Here is a 7,403-nt window from a genome sequence, read left to right as displayed (position 1 = left end):
GTTTGTTGAGAAAATAATGATTTATCCTGGTTAAGAAAGTGAGGTCAGAAGATAAGCGAGTATCCGTCAATTAATTAATCAATTAGAGGCTGAGAGGTAATAATTGGTTAGTTATTAGCTAATTCACCTTAAAACTCAAATCCGAAGTTAATTACAATTACTAAAACAAGTTAATATTCTTGATTGATTTAATTCATTTATTTATTTGTGTTTATTTATTTTAGTTATTTAGTTTATGATATTATCTCTGTTTATTGGTTGTTGTAATATAGTATTTAATTATTACTATTTAGACATGTTATTGTAAAAGTGTTTTCAATAGATTTAATTCATCCTCCCTTTGGTATGATCCTCGAAATACTTTCCTGTGGTCTGTTGTAATACTTTACTATATTACAATTTGACCTATATACTTGCGGACACTGTTGCTTTATTTTAGATATTTTTGGTGTAATAATTTTTAGTCAAAGATTCACACGTTTGATGGCAGAAAGGTGGTTGGCATCATTGCCTAGGAGGTTTCAGCATTAAATCTAGAAAATATCTTTACAATTAATAGGATAAGTAGGAAAGTTAAAGACTATAGATATGATATTTATTTTTATTTATTTATTTATTTAATCTTTAGGATTGTTTACGACTAGAAGCGGTAGCACCTCGATCGAACCATATTCTAAGCCAGAGCAATTTTTTAGACGCAATGTCAATTGAGGGACAATGATCTACTTAAACCACCAGCATAAATCCAAGGAGAGCTACTAATGGCTTGACAGGAGAGGACACTAAGTGACTATGCATCACCAACTCTAGATGCCATCTGGGGAAATATGCATCACCAACTCTAGATGCCATCTGAGGAAATGTTGATAAACTGGTGATTAGCACCGATAATTTTGAGATCAATCCAACCTTAATATAGATGATCCAAAACACATTGTAGTTTCGAGGGAACATGGAGGATCCAGATCAGCGCCTAAATCAGCTTTTTCAAATATGTGATACCTTTAAGTTTAACGGGATCACTGATGATGCTATTCATCTTCAGTTGTTCTCATTCTCATTATGTGAGGACGTGTATTCTTGGCTTGAATTAAAGGTTCCAAGTTCGATCACCACATGGAATAAACTCGTAAGATGATTTTTACATAGATTTTTTCCGATCGAGAAATTTGTCCAGCTAAGGCACGATATCCCAAATTTTTAGCAGATTGAGGGTGAAAACTTACACGAGGCTAAGGAGCAATTTAAATCGCTATTAAGAAAATGTCCCCATCATAGGATGCAGGAGTGGTTACAATTGTTGTTTTTCTACCATGTTCTGGACGAGAATTTAAGGTCTAATCTAGATAGAGCATCCGAAGGATTTCTTATGAACTTCACTTATAAACGAGCCTGTCAATTGATTGATATATGTGGTCCAATAAAAGATGTACAGACAACATGTGACACCCCAAATGCAATCGGGATAGACCGACCCGAATTCAAAGCATTACATTGGCCACCTAAGTGACTCTCCGGCTAACGACCACCTAAGACACACCTCGACCTTATAACACCTCAATCTTATCTGAATATTAGTTATCTATTAACTCGGAAGAAAATTATGAGCCAATTTAAGTTTTTCCTAGGTAATTTAACTTAAGGGCATTTTTGTCATTTTACCACTTATGGTAAAACTAACCCGATTTTAGATCTAAATGTTTACCAACCTTATTTTTTCAAAATTATGCAAGCCAAAAAATTTCAGCTTAAATTGAGTTCGTTTGCTATGTCTAATTCAAGTTTCATTATTATGGACTAAATTGTAACACATACAAACTATCAGGACCTATTTTGAGTTACAAATTAAGTGTGTTTCTATTGAATTCTACCTATCATGAGACTAATCCTAAAATTTTACCAAGTTTCCTTATCATCTAAGGCTCTAATTAGACTAATCAATTTTCAGAACTAAATTGTAACATAAACAAATTAGAATACCAATTTAAAAAGACAAAAATTTAAAACCCCAAAAACCCACATGACTGTGTGTCATCAAATGCCCCTGTTTGTGTCGTGAAAAACTTTTTGGCAGGTCGCACACGCCTGTGTGTGATAGCTCCAATTTCCACACACCCATGTCACTTATCTGCACGCCCGTGTTCAACCCCTCACACACCCGTGTGGATAAGCACACTCTCGTGTAAAAGCCACTGCACCTATTTTTGCGAAAAACTAGTTTTAAAACCTGATTTTGCATAATTAAATAGCCAATTTAACCTGATTTAACTACGATTAACTAACATACATATACACACAACTTCAGTTGAATTTATTGACATCAATTAAGCCTCAATTAAATAGAATTAATCAATTGATTTCATGCACATCAAACACAGAATAAATCAAACAAGTGCCATACCTTAGTCGCTAGTAAACCATTCCATGGAAGCTTCAATTAAACAACCATTAGTATAAATTTCATGTTTCACACACCGTGTTATCAATCACCGTGTTATCATGCAATAATACACCATAAATCATTCAATAATACACAGAATGGCACCTACAGAACTAAAAGAATTGAAAGTTCAGTTGCAAAAATTGACAGATAGAGGTTTCGCATGACCGGGTTTCTCTCTGTAGGGTGCACCTGTGTTGTTTGTGAAAAAGAAAGATGGAACTATGAGAATGTGCATCGATTATAGACAGCTTAATAAGGTGACTATAAAGAATAAGTATCCGTTGCCACAGATTGATGATCTGTTTGATCAATTGAAAGGGGCTATAGTGTTTTCAAATATAGATTTGAGATCAAGCTACTATCAGTTGCGGGTTAAAGACTCAAACGTGCCAAAGACTACTTTTCGAATGAGGTATGGACACTATGAGTTTTTAGTTATGCCATTCGGACTCATTAATGCACCTGTTATTTTCATGGATTTGATGAATCAAATTTTCAGACTGTATCTAGACCAGTTTGTGGTTGTGTTTATAGATGACATTTTGATCTACTCTTTTGATGAAGCTGAACATGCTGAACATTTGAGACTTGTGTTACAGACTTTGCGAGATAAGTAGTTGTATGCGAAATTCAGTAAATGTGAGTTTTGGTATTTACTGAATTTCGGTTAAGTGAAGTCAGTTTTCTGGGTAATGTGGTATCAGCATCGGGTATTCTGGTTGATCCGAGCAAAATTTCAACTATACTCGATTGGAAACCTCCGAGGAATGTTTCTGAAGTCTGAAGTTTTCTAGGACTTCCTAGTTATTATAGATGGTTCGTGAAAGGTTTCTCTATGATTACAGCTCCGATGACGAAGCTATTGCAGAAAGATGTTAAGTTCGAGTGGTCAGAGAAATGCCAGAAAAGTTTTGATCAGTTGAAAGCTCTTTTGACTGAAGCTCTAGTGCTAGTTCAGCCAGAATCGGGTAAAGAATTTGTTATTTATAGTGATGCATCTTTAAATGGTTTGGGCTATGTTTTGATGCAGGAAGGAAAAGTTATAGCTTATGCTTCGAGACAGTTAAAGCCACATGAAACAAACTATCCGACACACGACTTAGAATTGAAAGCTATTGTATTTGCATTAAAGATATGGCACCACTTTTTATTCGGTGAGAAATGTCATGTTTATTCTGATCACAAAAGCCTAAAATACCTGATGACTCAAAAAGATTTGAATTTAAGACAACGCCGCTGTCTAGAATTGTTAAAAGACTATGAACTTGTGATTAACTATCACCTGGGAAAGGCTAATGTTGTTGCTGTTGCTTTAAGCCAAAAATCACTATTTGCTTTGAGTGCAATGAATGCGCATATGGCTATGTCTGATGATGGTTCGATAATAGCTAAATTAAAAGCTGGACCGTTATTTGTTCAACAAATATGTGATGCCTAGAAGGCTGATAATGAATTATTGGCAAAACGAGCTCAGTGTGAGACAAATGCTGATTTAAAATTCAAAATTGATGCTGATGACTATTTGAGATTCAAGAATCGAATATGTGTCCCGAGGAATTCAGAGTTGATTCAGATGATTTTGAATGAAGCTCACAGTAGTCTGTTATCTGTTCATCCAGGTAGTACAAATATGTATAATGATCTGAAACAGCTTTATTGGTGGCATGGTATGAAACGAGACATTTTTGATTTTGTTGCAAGATGTTTAGTCTGTTAGCAAGTAAAAGCCAAGCATCAGGTGCCTTCCGGATTACTTCAGCCGATTATGATACCTGAGTGGAAATGGGACAGAGTTACTATGGATTTTGTATCTGGTTTGCCGTTGACACTGAGTAAGAAAGATGCAATCTAAGTTATTGTGGATAGATTAACTAAGTCGGCTCATTTTGTTTCGATACGTACAGACTACTCACTTGATATGTTGGTTGAATTGTATGTTTCTCAAATTGTGAGATTACACGGTGTGCTTATATCTATTGTTTCGAATAAAGATCCGAGGTTTACATCGTGGCTTTGGAAGAAACTGCAAGATGCACTAGGTACGAAATTACATTTTAGTACTACCTTCTATCCGCAAACAGATGGCCAGTCTGAGCGAATCATTCAGATACTTGAGGATATGTTGAGTTGTTGCATTCTCGAGTTCGAAGGTACATGGGAACGATACCTACCTCTGATTGAATTTGCATATAATAAAACTTTCAATCAAGTATCAAAATGGAACTTTATGAGGCTTTGTACGGTCGTAAATGTCGTACACCATTATACTGGACTAAGCTCAGTGAAAATAAGATACACGAGGTCGACTTGATCAGAGAAACTAAACTGAAAGTGAAAGTAATCCGTGAAAGTCAGAAAGTAGCATCGGATCGTCAAAAATCTTATGCAGACTTGAAACACAAGGATATAGAGTTTCAGATCGGAGATAAAGTTTTCTTGAAAGTATCACCATGGAAGAAAATACTCCGATTTTGTCGTAAAGGAAAATTGAGTCCGAGAATTATTCGACCCTATGAGGTTATAGAGCGTATCGGGCCGGTTGCTTATAGACTATTGTTGCCACCTAAGTTAGAAAAGATCCACAATGTATTTCATGTTTCGATGCTTCATAGATATCAATCTGATCCCTCACGTGTGATTAGTCCGTCTGAGATCGAGATTAAGCCCGATATGATGTACGAAGAAGAACTGATTCGCATTTTGGCTCGTGAGATTAAGGAGTTACGAAATAAGAAAATTTCGTTAGTTAAAGTACTGTGGCATAAGCACGGTGTTGAAGAAGCAACGTGGGAGCCAGAGGATGCAATGAGAGAACATTATCTGAACCTATTCACTAGTAAGATTTTCGGGGACGGAAATCCCTAAGGGGGGAAAGTTGTAACAGCCCGATTTAGACCCTAATCGGAACGGTGGTTTCAAGACCACGAATTCAAGTCAAAAAAATATTTTAAAATTATTTTTTGTGTTTATTTTGTGTGAATTTATATTTGTGAAATTTTCGTGATTTAATTTTATTGTTTGAGTGTCCGATTTAATAAAAAGACTTAATCGCGTAAAAAGAAAAGTTGGCGGTTAAATGTGAAAGTGCTTAATTGTAGTTGTCTTTATAAGTGGAGGCATTTATAATGCAATTAGACCAAATTTATGAGTGGTGGACGGTAATGACCTTAGATTATAATGATTTTGTATTATAATTAAAAGGTTAAAACTGTAAATGAAATAATATGTTATAATATATCTTATAATAACATAATTAAAACCATGGTTTATATTATTTTCACTATTTCCGAAACATAAACAAGAAAGAAAATAAAAAGAAAGCTAGGGTTCGACCTTATTCAAGCTAGATTAAGGTATGTGTTTAGCTCAGTTTTTGATAATTTCTACGTTTTTGAGATCGTTGCTTCGAGTATTACAAAACCCATGCTTGAATTTTTTATTTTGGTGAATAATTTGAGTTATGTCATTGTTGAGAGCATGTGATTTTTGTTGTTTGATGATGAAATATGAAAGATATGTTTTAGACTAACATATTTTATATTGGAGTTTTTGATGATTTTGAGTAATTAGGACTAAATTACAAAAATAATAATTTGAGGGAATAAAATGTGAAATAAACGAAGTATGTGGACTTGTATGAACATTAGGAATATTCAACCAAAAATGGGTGTAGGGAAATTTTGCATATTTTGTGTTTTTTGCAATAAGGACTAAATTGTAAAAATTATAAATGACAGGGGTAAAATGGTAATTTTACCATTTATGTGTTTTTGGATTAAATTGAATGAATCTATGTTTGAATGAGCTTAACTTGATTATGTTTAGATCAAGAACTAAAGAAATCGAATTTAGATCGGGGAAAAACGAAAGTCGTCGACCAGCTGCTCTGTTCCGTTTTACATCGTTCGAGGTAAGTTTATAAGTAAATAGACGTATCTAATTGTAGTTAAATGCTAAATATAAATGCTGGTATGCAAAATATGAATTTATATATGCTATTTTCGAATGTGTATAAGCTTGGTAACCATGTTCGAGCATTCATTTCGACCGAGTTACGACGTCCGAAAGCCCCGTATGAACCTTAGGAATAGCTAGGATACATATGTCATGACATAGGATTCCAATATATGTGTGCGAGTAAGACAATGGCATCGATATGTGATTCCGATATATGTGTACGAGTAAGACCCTGTCTGGGACAGTGGCATCGATATGTGACTACATGTAAGACCACGCCTAGGACGTTGGCATTGTACGATATGTGTGATTATCCGAGTGTGCAATCCAATTCTGAATGATTCATGGGGCAAAGGTAAATCATGATCGGATGTGTAAAATGAGTTAAAAGGGCCAAGTATGATTTAGCTTGTTAGCTACCAGTAATAAGGTAAGTATGTGACATGTATGATGATATAAGTTATGTGATACAAAGAATAAATATACATGATTTAAAAAAGTGTATTCGGTTTTGAACAAATGGTATGAATAATATGGAATTGATTCTTGGATATGCATTTATATGTGACCATGTATATTCGGTCATGGAAGTAGTTTGTGCACATGATATTATAATCGAATTCTTGAGCTTATGTAAATATGTGTATGTGTGTTTGATTATATAATGACATTTTAGTTTAGGAAGTCGATTTAAACTTGGTTAATATGTTTATGTGAGCATTCGGCCAAGGTAGAATTGTGTATGAAGATGTATTATTTATCTCACTTGTAGGTTTGAGATTAAGCTTGGTAATAATCATGTAATTCAGTTAGCTTAAAATGAGTTGATAATATCTTGGGATTGTTTATTTGCTTATGATTTACTAAGCTAAGTTAGCTTACTCTATGTGTTATTGTTTACTCCGTTTTATAGATTTTGGATCAACTGGAAAAACCGGTGGAAAAACCTGCACCTAAAAATTAATAAGGCTCACGGCCATGTGCCATACACAGCCGTATGACA

The 7,403-nt window shown here is 34.5% G+C and overlaps 1 non-coding gene across 1 annotated transcript; it reads right to left on the bottom strand.

The window, feature by feature from the left end:
* Positions 1–1,175: 1,175 nt before the first annotated feature.
* LOC121208756 (small nucleolar RNA R71) lies at positions 1,176–1,281 on the bottom strand. The gene has a single exon (XR_005903881.1). It is a non-coding gene; the product is annotated as a small nucleolar RNA R71 (small nucleolar RNA).
* Between the last annotated feature and the right edge of the window lie 6,122 nt (positions 1,282–7,403).

The sequence above is a fragment of the Gossypium hirsutum genome, chromosome A10 (assembly GCF_007990345.1).
Source record: "Gossypium hirsutum isolate 1008001.06 chromosome A10, Gossypium_hirsutum_v2.1, whole genome shotgun sequence".
Classification (NCBI taxonomy): Eukaryota; Viridiplantae; Streptophyta; class Magnoliopsida; order Malvales; family Malvaceae; genus Gossypium; species Gossypium hirsutum.
The sequence above is the reverse complement of the archived record's forward strand: the minus strand, read 5'-3'. Positions and strand labels throughout refer to the sequence as shown.